We start from the raw sequence: 12,474 nt of genomic DNA, 5'->3' as shown, positions 1-12,474 counted from the left end.
ATGGAGCCTGGAATGTAATCCTCTAAAATAGTTCTAAATAAAGCTGCATCAAAATTTCATTAGCTGGTGCCCATGGCCCGGAGGCTCACTTTCACCAATTTCACTAGGTGACATTCGACCTCCGTACATTGATCTGATATGTGAAGCAATACATTTTGACTGATTAGGAGTCCTGTGGATGAAGCAGTTTCTTTCTTCCTTCTCACAAAGCTAAAAAATGCACCGACTCCCGTATTTAAATATCAAGTCGTGTTTTATATCATAAGTCACGTGTCTATATGCGTGTTTGCTGTTGTTCCAGCTGTCAAGCACAGAAAGGTCACAACAACAACAAGATAAAGCAGCAAGGAGGAACACGTGACTGAGTGCACATGTTAAAAACAACAACAAAAAATACACTGAACATCTCTGTTTTCTTTTTTTGTCGATTAATAGCCCCGAGCTAGAGGTAGACAGCAGACAGTACATCAAAATGACTGACAAGTGTTGGGGTGGAAAACTGAGGCGAGGTGGAGGAGGAGAATGGAACAAATACCACACTGTGTGCCTCCGAGAGAGAAAAAACACAACAAAACACGTCAGATCCTAAAAACAATGACCTTTAGGATGTTTCTGAGTGTTGATGTGAAGCTTTATGAAGTCAGGACAATCGTTTTGGATGGTGCTACATCTAATTTCTCATTTCTCTAACACTCATGTTGATTATTGCCCGAGAACGCTGGGTAACAGACATGTTATGAATAGATGCACCGCTAGCCTCCAGTGATGTATAGACTGAATTCATCCTGAAAAAACATCAATAAAAGCCCTGAATCTCTGACACGTTAGCCCGGTTTACACAGCTGACAGTGAGACAAAAAGGCACCAAAGAGAGCAGCGACTTGTCTAATATCTCAGGGGTTTGGACTTGACATTTCTGGGCTCAATGGAATGCACTTTCCACATTTTCAGACTTAAAAACTATAATTAACGTTAAAAGCTGCACTTAATATCTTCATATTGACAAAGGCTCAGATGACTAAATGTAATGGAAAAGGCATCCCTCTGTGATTCAGTGACCCTTTTACGAGTTCAGTAGCATTTGGAGCGTCTAAAGCTGCGTTATGACTTTTCTTTATGATTCTGCTCATGTGTGTAAAGAAAACAGGAAGTACGCCAGTTCAACCAGCAGGTCTTACATTCTCTCTAATGCACATGCACCAAGAGCTTCCTTCATGGGTTCCTCATGCAGCCACAGTTTATAAAGGCATGGCCAGGCTGAGACAATTACTCACACTAATATGTCGCAGTAACTGTTTGTTACTGTAAACTGGTGTTTGTCCATCAGATACACAACAAAGCACATTTTTTTTGTAGAACATGCATGCGGGCAGTAGTTCTTGCCGTATTTGGTGCTGGTAAATCTGTAAATCCTAAACTCCGTCCATGTCAGGTCAAAGTCAAACAAACACTGCAGCATCACTGAGAGTTAAAAACTATCTAAATTCTTTCATCTTTAATAAAACGATCAGCATTGCTGCTTTACCGGGTGCAACTATGAAGTTTAACATCCAGGCATCTATGAAAACAGAATTTATTACATTCAACGGAGTTAGAAGTTAGCAGGAAGTTAGCTCGCTAGTTTCGCTAGTTACCTAAGCATGATATAGCATGTTCTGACTGAGAGATTTCTGAAAAAATTTAAACGTACAGCTCTGTTATCACTTCCAACCAGGGGCGGATCTAGGGAAATTTTCTTGGAGTGGCATGAGGGTGGCAAAGAAATCAAATGGGGTGGCAAAATCAAAGCCTTTTTTCCCCCCCAAACACACATGCAGGTGGTTACATATGGTTAAAATGATTCAAATGCAGTAAGCATACACGTTTTTCATATAAATATAGTCTATAACTTAATTATTGTCTGTAGCCCACTTAATTACACACTTTAGTTACATAAAACATGTGAGTTTTGATGTTATGTACTGTATAGCCTGTATAATAAATAAACATGTAGCCCAATAAGTATAAAATTCAGAAAGCTACACAACACGGGGTGGTTCATTTACAAACACAAGTCTAACTTAAGTTTCACAGTTGTTTTTTGTTAGAAAACAATCAAGTCAACAATCTACTGAAAACAAGAAAAAAGCCAATGATGTGCTACGTGATCGCTAGCGACACAGCTATGTTAGCATAACATAAACAGTGAAGCTGGAGGATGAACGCTAACACTTTTCCACTCGATAAAAGTTAACGTGAAGGTTCCTGATGGTTAGAGACAAATGCAATCGCATGGCAGGATGCTGTAAACGGACCCAACTTCAGTCAGGAGAACAACTGAGATAATCCATCTACAATACGAGGTTAGTCATTAATATACTGCAACAACATGGGACTAGAGCAGCTGTGATAGAATACAGCATTAATGAATCAATGGTACAGAAGTGGAGGAAGCAAGAAGAATGAGTTGAATAAAGTTTGATTTATCTGACTGCTTTGTTTCGCTTAATGTGTGTTATAATCCCGTGCACCCTATGGTCCGAAAAATACGTATTTGACTTTTTTTTTTGGCACACTGCAGTTTAATGTTGCAAAGCACCTCTTTTTAACTTCAGTGGATATTATACATGGTTATGCTCAGGATATGTCAGCCCTTTTCTACTGGAAATGCCTTTTGGTTAAACCTTCAGCAAGGAATTTGCATTTGCACTGTTTTTTTTATATAGCTTTAATGCACATAAACAGCTTTGTGTTTAAGTGAAAATAAATGGAAGGGGGTTTTGTTGTGGAGTTGTATTTTGTCTCGCATCAATTATATCGTCAGTTATATCGTTATCGCAAATTTTCAAATATATATCGTGATAAATATTTTTGGCCATATCGCCCTGCCCTACTTATAAGTACATTATCTTAAAAGGGTGTTTGAAATGTTCTTTGGTAACATTAGGTACAGATATCAGCTACAAAAACAACTCAAGTGACTTGATACAACTCCAGCTCTATGAGCATGTTATGCTTAGTCGCATAACGAGCCTAACCATTAGTTGTGTTGCCAGAAGGGTGGTCTTTTAGTCGGTGGTAGCCATAGTCACATGGTGGCTTATGTAGTATGAATTTTTTTAAAAGCAATATCTCTGCTTTATCTAAATTTGGTCGTAATTTATGGTGGGTGGAAATTAAAGGTACAGTGTGTAAAATCTCACCACTAGACGCAAGCAAGTAAAATCTGTTTTACTTGATTACCACTGTAACTACGATTACCTCTCTTAATCGTAGTTACAGTGGCTGCTGTATGACAGACTACTTTGGCTGTCATTCATCTGTAGTGAGGGTGGGCTGTCAGTACTGTTTACCTCAGCTGTCAATATGTGACCAGATCTGTTTACTCTGTAAAACTTTATGGAACCAGTATGATACAAATCCATGAGTCAGTGAAACGGTTCAATGACAGCAAGACAGAGGTGAGTAGTTGAGAATATCCTGAACTTTTCTGTATGGAAGCACTGCTGTTTTTGCTGCTGTTAGCAGCTGTTAGCCACTGTTAGGCAGAATTACTGGAACTTTCTTTGAAATCCATGTAACATTTCTGGACTCGGACACTTAGAAAAACCTCTTAACGTAATCACACTGGTTATCAGAGGGAAATGTGATCTTTAGGACACGCGAGCCTAAAATTGGCATAATGTTAGCTTATGACCAGCTGTTGTTGTGGTTCAACCAGCTGTCCAGAGACAGGAAGTTGGCATTTCTAGACAATATCAGAATTTATGCACATTTTTGTGTATTGGAACCTTGGCTTCAGTTAAGGAGATACAGCTTGAGGTGAGGAGTAAGAGTTAAAGCATTAATTGCATTGTCGTCTTTGTGTTTTCCCTTCCTCGGTGAAGGGGACCCCTTTGCAGATGATGAAACATAGGTATGATCCTTCTTATCTTGAGTTAAAAGTTGCAGACACAAATTAAATTTGCCTCCTTGGCAAACAAACGTCTCTAAGTTCTATTTTCCTGCACTTTTGGTGTGCTATGTATAGGACCATATACATAAAATTCAATTAGGTGGAACAGCGATGTTCATCTCAGCCACTGCATTAAAGATGGTGGAGCAAGATGACAAACTGGAAACCGCTCACATGTATTTTTAATTCATTAAGTTCATTAGCATACATAAATTTGTTGGTAGACATAATTACACAATATTAAATGTATATTTATGGGGACAACATTATTTGCTTCAATTTAATTCCTCTCAAAAATGATTTACATCAACTTTAAGGTTGATGTTTGAGTAACTGCAATTGAGCTGCCGAATAAATCATATTTTGTCTTGTTTTGTTTTTGTTTTTTTTCTGCATGCACATGTACTACAACAACTTTACAGCCTTTCTCCACACAACACTAAAGCACACATCTGATTAAAAACCAAATTATGCTTAGCTGTACTCTTTAATAAGGTCACCATTCCTCCAAATAATAGTCTAGAAAAGGCCACAGCCACTTTAGCTATTTGAACTCAAAGAACACCAATCTAAGCCTAATAGTGTCTAAAGCAGGAGGACACAATCAGTTTTCAGACTAATAGAGTGCACTCCAAAAGGGACCAAGGCCATGTGTTTTAGACAACCACAATGTACATCTGCCCTCGTCATGGCAGCTGTGTGGTGCAGCACACGACGCTCAGTAAGCTCTAACCTTCAAGCACGACAGAAAGCGCCATGTTGTCGTCAAGCCTGACAGACTGTGATCCAGTCCGGCGGCCGTAATGCTCGGCACGTAAGAAGGGATGTGACTTGATCTCTGGCCACTGATTATCGACCATCACTTGACCAAATTCGTCTGCAGACAGAATGCAACAAACTCTCTTCAAATTGCATGTAAAATCGATGGTTAAATCGAGCGCTGGCTTCAGTCAATAAGAGAAGTTGGGCTGAACAAAGCTCTCATTATACAGAGAAAGTGAGTTGTGCAGACAAGGCGATGTGGAAGATAACACTGAGGGACATTTAATATCATCAGTTAATGAAAAGATGATAATACAGTTTAACTCCTGATAATGTACAGACGCGCTGTCTGTGACATTTAGCATATCTGAGAACATGTAGATAGTTTGTGGGGCACATTCAGTGGCACACTAACACACACACACACACACCCACACACACAGACAAGACCTTTTTCCTTCATATTCATGCAGTCTTACTTTGTGCAGGCCCACGGGGGAAAAACAAAAAACAGGAGAATTAATGCGTTCCTTGACATTTGATCCAACCCTCTTCCCTGTGTCAGCAGAAATCCAACTCCTCATCACTTTGCTGCAGAGTTTAGTAGTCCTCAGTCTCTATTACTGATGCTGTCACTTCCTATGTCCACGATCTGCTGCATCGGGAGCTCCCTGATCAAAATGCTGCTGCCATCGGCACTCTCCGACTAAGCAGTGCAGGTAAAGGCTAACTGGGGCGTCTCCAGACAAAACGCTGATTGTATCCACAGTGTTCTCACAGACTTGCATAGCAGATGCAGTGTTTTTAGTGTCACTAGAGTGCACTTCATTACCGTGAGAGTTCATACCAAGTTTGAGGTTTATTGACTGAAGGCAACACTTCTGCACTGCATTCTGATCTTCTGAGCTTTACATCTGTCTGAGCATTTTCTAAGATGGATTACGCCCTGTTTGATGGCTCGACATCAGAGCTAAATGGCAAGTCTGGAGAGAAACGCTTGTCTTTTATCAATTAGAGGCTGACATCAAAAACCTGACAGCTACCTTTGATTTGATTCCTCAACAGATGAAATTTTTTGCCATTAACCGCCAACACAGCTGCACCAGCGAAGAATCTTTATTTACATCACAGAATCTGTGTGTTGCATTGTGACTATATACCTGGTTATATGGGTCACAATACTGAAAAAAAAAAACCTCGTTATGCCCACTGTAGTAATTAAACTTTGTTTGCGAGTGAATCTCATATCACCAGCTAAATGTATCTATCACCATGACACAGTGTAATGCTGTGCTCAGGAAATCAGTTGTGCGCTATAAACTACAGTGGTCACATGATTGATCACTCTCTGCTTCTCTCTAACACTAATCACCATCGCTGACAGGTGCACTGTCGCAAGACTGTAATTTTCCACATCTACAAAAAGTGACATTTAGTTACCAAAGGCAAATTAATGGGTTTGACTTTTTCACTTTGTGAGAGAAATTTTTAAAGGCTCTTTGGAGGAACATAAATTTCCATTTCACAGGCAAAAAAAAGTGTGGTAGACAGTAACTATAGTGTGCTACACTGTAGATATAAGGAGTAATTCTGGATGTAGCTTTGGCAATAATCTCTCATTGCAAAGGGAAGCAGTGTTGTACATCTATTCCAATCAACTGCTATTCAATTTTAGTTATATAGCACATAATATATATAGACGACCTGCTATAAGCAAGCACATGCCGACAGTGGGAAGAAAGAAACCTCCAGCAGAATCAGGCTCAGACAGGACAAAGATACACTGTGGAGCCAGAGGTGAATAATAACTGATGGTTAAATGCAGAGTGGTGTATAAACACATAGTGAGTGAAAAAGGAAGCACTCATGCGGCCTTGGCCTATTGCAGCATAACGAAGTGGGTTCAATGTCACCTGATCCAGCCTTAACTATAAGCTTTATCAAAAAGAAAGGTTTTAAGCGGATGTGGAATGAACGGTATTTCATGCTAGGGCTGTTTGATATAACGATATATATCGGATGACGATATAAAAACATATATCGTTTATTTCGTGGTGTCGCAAAATAAACTGTTTACGAAAGAATCATGATTACAACTACTAAGATAAGATTAACAAATTAAAATTTGTGTTAAAAAGCAAAAGACTATAGAACAAAGTAGAAACAATGTTTTGCTTACTGCACAGCTGTACAAAGAAAGTTAAAATGCTGACTGGAGCCACTGTGGCGTCCTGTGATTTGATTATAATGGACAGCTTCAAGCCATTTATAAAACACTATTTTCCACTGGCCAGGTTACAGTATAATTAAATACACAAACTCACTTAGTATTCAAGTCAATCAATCACGTACAGTCCAACCTGATGTAAATTACATTACCGAGTCCTCAAAGCAAAACATGGATGATGCCTCTGAATGAGTGACTCACAGACACACTGTTGCAACATTTTTCAAGGTCAGTCCAAGGAGAGTCAGTGTGCAGCATCAGGATGGCAGCCTGTAAATCATGATTGGATCAGCAGGCCTTTATGGGGGGTTAACACATCCCTGCATGCGCTCTACTTCCCTCGCCATTCTCTTCCCCTGCATACTTAAGTAATCGAGTGCAAGCTCCTTTTATGTCGATCAAAAGTTCGGAGCTACCTACAGTCAGCCGACAATTTCTCCTTATAAAGGTCAAGATTCATCAGGGGGTCAATGTCAGCTGAGACATCTGGTTAAGTATATCATTGCCAGCAAGTCATTACAAGCTTAACTAACATGACGAGGCATGAATGAGGCATGCTTTATATATATACTTGAATGAGGATAGAGGTTCAGTCCTGTCATCACTGTACAAAAGTTTGTCAAGGGCAAACTGTGCATACAATGAGAGAGTGTGTGGTGTGGCAGGTAATAATAAAGGTGTTTACTTTCTTTATTGTTTGGAATTGTTTGTCATGAGTCACCGAGTGACAGTGCCACCCAGGCAAGCATCTTTCCACAATGTGTCACCGTAACGTGACGTCCCACACAGTATATTTGGCACACTTCCCGACCAAACCACAGCGCTGTATTCATTCTTTAACTTCTGGGAAATGTGTGGACAGATTTGGCAAATATCTCTTCAGGTTAGCCATTTTGCCTTTAACCAGTCCAACTCATACTGGGGTAATTTCATTGCAGCTCCCACTGAAAGCAATTAGAGGTCCGGTTGTGTCATGTTGTCTCTCCGAGATCTCTGTGTGAGCTACCGCCAGCACTGACACTTACTTCCTGTTCCCATCCCGGCAGTTTCTGAAAAAAAAAAGCAAAACAAAAAAACTGGAAGGCAGCTTGAAATGATGACCTGACATGACTGACAACCAAGGGCGGACTTTGTGACAGTCAACACCTCCACAGCCCGGGATAATAATACTAAGTGACTCCGACTGGAAATCCTGGGATCAAGTTAAGGCTCTGCTGTTTTTAAGAGAATGTACTGCAAACAGATTCACATGATTCACATAAATAAATGTTTGTTATTAATATGCAGGCAAGTGTGAGAGCAGAAGCCTAATTTTATTGTTACCTTTCGAGTGTGTGCATCCCTACTGATGACATTTAGATGTGAAAAGTTACAAAGATGAGGCAGCTTAAAATAAATAATTCAAAAAAAGCCAGAAACATGGTAGCAAAAGCCCTTTTCCACCTACACTGGTTCTACTAACTGCAGGCAGGAGTCATGCATGAAACCTTTTTTGCTTGGAGAAAAGACAAAAATAGACAAAGTACGAAACGTAAGACTTCTGTGCAAAGGTTGCTACAAAAAAGGTTGTACTTATTCTGAAGCTCTGAAATGATCATAACAGAAAACTGATGTGTATTCACTTTTTTTTCTTTTTCTTTTTTTAAACAGGATTCATTGATATGCAAAACTTTCCAACTGGCCATAGTCTGTACAACAACTGATGAATGCCAATATATTGTATGCGCAGTGCATGCAGCTATGCCCCGAGGCTGCACACACCATTTCCGACGAAAGTAATCATGTGAGGGATGCTGCGGATTAATAATACAGAATTGCATTATTTTGTTTCAAACCGGACAAAACCCGGCAAAGGACGCTTCTGTTTGCGTTAAACAATTACAAATACACTACTAGTACATGGCCATTGTGCCTTCCGCCCATAAAACATATTTACTGACACTGCTTTTAAGCACCAATTGGACAATCAGTCAACTACCAATTGGCAAAGTGATGTACAGCTGACTTATATACACATTCTTTGGATGTGTGTAAACTGAAACAAATCCAACTGGATTTGTTTCAGTTTGGCGATCCCTCACTTGCCCTGCTGAACTAAATCAGGAAGCAGACTGGCTGTTTGTTAGACGTAATGCAAGCTCTAGCCATGCATCTCTCTGATTTGTTCAGATATCCACACAGATGTGGTGTCCCAGATATTGATGATAAACCAATCAGCAATCAGTGGATCAAAGCTGCAAGCAGGAAACCGATAAGGCAATTTCCATATAAGTTAACTAGCTAGCTGGATTCATTAAACTTAGATACAGAAATATGCTGAATGACACACGGACAACAATACTTTGATTAAGATTTTTTTTGTTGTTGTTGTAAGCTACATGTTCCTAACAGCTACAGATTTCGCTGCCAGTTCAGTTTGCCCAAAAAGGAAATGAGGTTTGAGTGCCATATCCATGCGTCTCCACCAAGAAAATGTAATGAAAAGTCAAACGAGGTGCAGCTCTTCTCTTTATGGAGCTCCATGAAGCATGTGTACCATGGCAGATTTTAAATAAGTAACCCAAATTCATAACTGTGGTGCGTCGCTTCATAAACGTTCCCATCCAGAATGAAAGACTCAGATTAACGGCGCTCCAGTTGCATTTTAATGAGCATATGTAAACACAAACAATCAAGCTGTGGAGATTTTGCACTCTCAGCTTATCTACAACAATGAAACAGAGAAGGGAGCACTGAGCAAGGACACCATCACAAGTGCTCAGGATTTACAGCTCTGCCTCTGGTGCACACTCTTAACTCCATCAAAATCGAAGGTAATCGGCTATTTTAACATGACTATGCGATTAGAGTTTAATAAAAGCATTTTACAGGCATGCCAACTTTTTAATTACAGCTGTTGGAAATGACTCAGTGAAAGAAAAAAAAAAAGGAGAAAACCATTATTAAAACACACACGAGTAAAGCCACAAAAGCGTTTAGGGATCTCTGACAGGCACACAGGAGCCACTTTACATCTTGTTCAGCAGTTTAGCCGAGGAAAAATGCTTTGTTTCGTATTCAGCAAAAAAGTGAATGAGATTTTCTAGTGTTTGAATTTAAAGATGGCATCTTTTTTTTTTACAGCTATTCCGAGCATATCCGTGTCATCTACTGTGCTGACACAGCTCCCAAAAGACGGAGGGCCGGTTTGGTTTAATCATCCTCTCAATGACAGCGTGATGATCAGACACAGTGTAAGGAGACACGTGGACGTGACAGCGCCCAACACTTTATCCTATCCCTAACAGCCTTCTTACTTCTCAACAAAAAGTTCACACTGTAAATACATTCGTTCGTGCTGACACATTGTCCAAAAAAAATGTTGGTAATTTACATTTCAAAGTGTGACAATCAAAATGTTGCAGTGATCAATATTTTACCAGGCCACTGGCAACTTTTGTCGAGACTTCAGAAGAAAACGATGACCAAATCTCTAATCACAGGGTTTGTTGCCACTAGTATTAATTTCCATATGGGACCAGTGGGTCTGTGTGTAGTATGCAAGTCAAAAAGTTCTCAGATGAAAACCTTTTTCAGAGCTGTTATAGCTGATCAATCCTGACCAGTTTATTGAACTAAACCAGCGGTCCCCAACCTTTTTTGCGCCACTGACCGGTTTATGCCCGACAATATTTTCGCGGACCGGCCTTTAAGGTGTCGCGGAAATACAACAAAATCAAACCAGTAGCGGTATCAAAAAATGGGAAAAGACCCAGGGAACTGAGTTAACGATAAAAACCTTGAAAACCATAAATTTCACACCCGAGCCTCAACTCTCGAGAGCCGGTACCAAACGGCCCGGTGGTTGGGAACTGCTGAACTAAACCTTTATGAACCTCTCTGAACTGAAGCACTCTTAGATAAAAATTTATTAAACAGTTTTCCTTTTTTTCTTTTCAGATTATTTTTATTCAGTATCAGTTTATTTAATTTTACGTGATATATTTTTTTTACTATGGATGGGATAAAAAAGACTCTTGTTATATACACTGCTCAAAAAAAATTAAAGGAACACTTGGAGGGAAACTGTAAACAAATCAGAGCTTAATGGGATAAAAAAAAAATCCTGCTGGATATCTATACTGATATGGAGTGTGTAATGTGTTAGGAACAAAAGGACCCCACATCCTTTGACAGATATGAAATAGTCCTGTGTTTAAAACATCTCACTCATTAAATTCTTAGACTTTTGTTCTAGAAAAAGGCTTTCCACATGGATATTTCGCCGTACACTGATACACTTCCTGTTGAAAAAATACATTCATGGGGGCAGCTATTTCTCCACAAGACCTCCCTTGGTTATTGAGCTGCAAGCTCTGAAAACAAGCCTGCACATTATAACCTTATCGATTGAAAATGCACTATTAGAAATCCTGGGATTAATTATTCAAAGGGAATTAATTAGCATTTTCAGAGGGAGACTGAATGAGCTGCTGTGAGTAATCAACCCAACACGAGAGAAACGTAAACCAAACCGGAGCTGTGAGGCGTAACACACGGGATTGAAACATTAAGAGAAAGAACCAAAAGCATTCCGCTTCATGACACCTAAACCATTTTACATAATAGCTTAGCAAGGTGACCACTTCTACCTCCCATTCAACATCAAGAAAAAGCCAGAGCGATAAATGATTTATGCAGACCGTACACTACCACACGCCACATTAAAAATACAAAATGTACACACAACCGAGGGCTACTGTAAACTGGGCTTTCTAAATTTCCCGCTGAAGCTGTTTACACTATTAGCATAGATTTGTTAAGTGGAAATACAAACTATATGAATATGAGCTCAGATGTATCCAAGATGAGAGACTGCAACAGAAAAAAAAAATTTTTTTTTGGTGATTTTTGACCTGAAATCAACCATTACCTTTCTTCACGTCAAAGTCATGTGTGGATCATAGCGGAACAGAAATGTCAGCCACTATCAGCAGAAACCATTTTAAAATGCCGAGATTTCCCTGTGTGTGTGCATGTGTCTGTGTGCGTGTGTGTGGTTTTTTATGACCAAATAAGAATTGATCAAAAGTGACATTGTGCCGACCTTTTGGTGCTGAACATCTTGGCAGAGTCTTCTTTCTCCTGCTCAGAGGCTTTGGGAGGTCAGGGTTTGATGCTGTCCTTTGAAACCTGCAGGAAGCACACAAACACACACATGAGTACAAAGCAAAAAGACAGAGGCAGGGAAGAGAAGGAGATAACGATGAGATTTTCAGCATCACAGTCGAGCCCCCCCACCAAGTTGTCTGAAAGCCTTGGCCACGCTGACCTCAGCGGCCTCCATCAGCTGGCCTCCGACTGAGCAATTCAAATTGACTGGGCATGGCAGGAGGGAACAAGCAGAGCAGAACTGGGCCAACATGACAAAGACAATGCATGGAGTCAAATGGCAGCTTTAATAATTATTTGCCTTACCCCGCCACAACAAAACCCATTTAAAGCAGAACGGCATTAATTTGCACTGAAGCTCAACTGGAACAACAAGGAACAACTAAAGTATAATTAAAAA

The 12,474-nt window shown here is 39.9% G+C and overlaps 1 long non-coding RNA gene across 1 annotated transcript in view; it reads right to left on the bottom strand.

Moving 5' to 3' along the window:
- Positions 1–2,689: 2,689 nt before the first annotated feature.
- LOC146508027 (uncharacterized) overlaps positions 2,690–12,474 on the bottom strand; it is a 37,066-nt gene continuing 27,281 nt past the window's right edge. Inside the window, exon 2 of the long non-coding RNA XR_014877012.1 lies at positions 2,690–12,095. This is a non-coding gene — a long non-coding RNA (uncharacterized LOC146508027). The remainder of the gene's footprint in view (positions 12,096–12,474) is intronic.

The sequence above is a fragment of the Neolamprologus multifasciatus genome, chromosome 11, assembly GCF_963576455.1.
Source record: "Neolamprologus multifasciatus chromosome 11, fNeoMul1.2, whole genome shotgun sequence".
NCBI classification, from domain to species: domain Eukaryota; kingdom Metazoa; phylum Chordata; class Actinopteri; order Cichliformes; family Cichlidae; genus Neolamprologus; species Neolamprologus multifasciatus.
The sequence above is the reverse complement of the archived record's forward strand: the minus strand, read 5'-3'. Positions and strand labels throughout refer to the sequence as shown.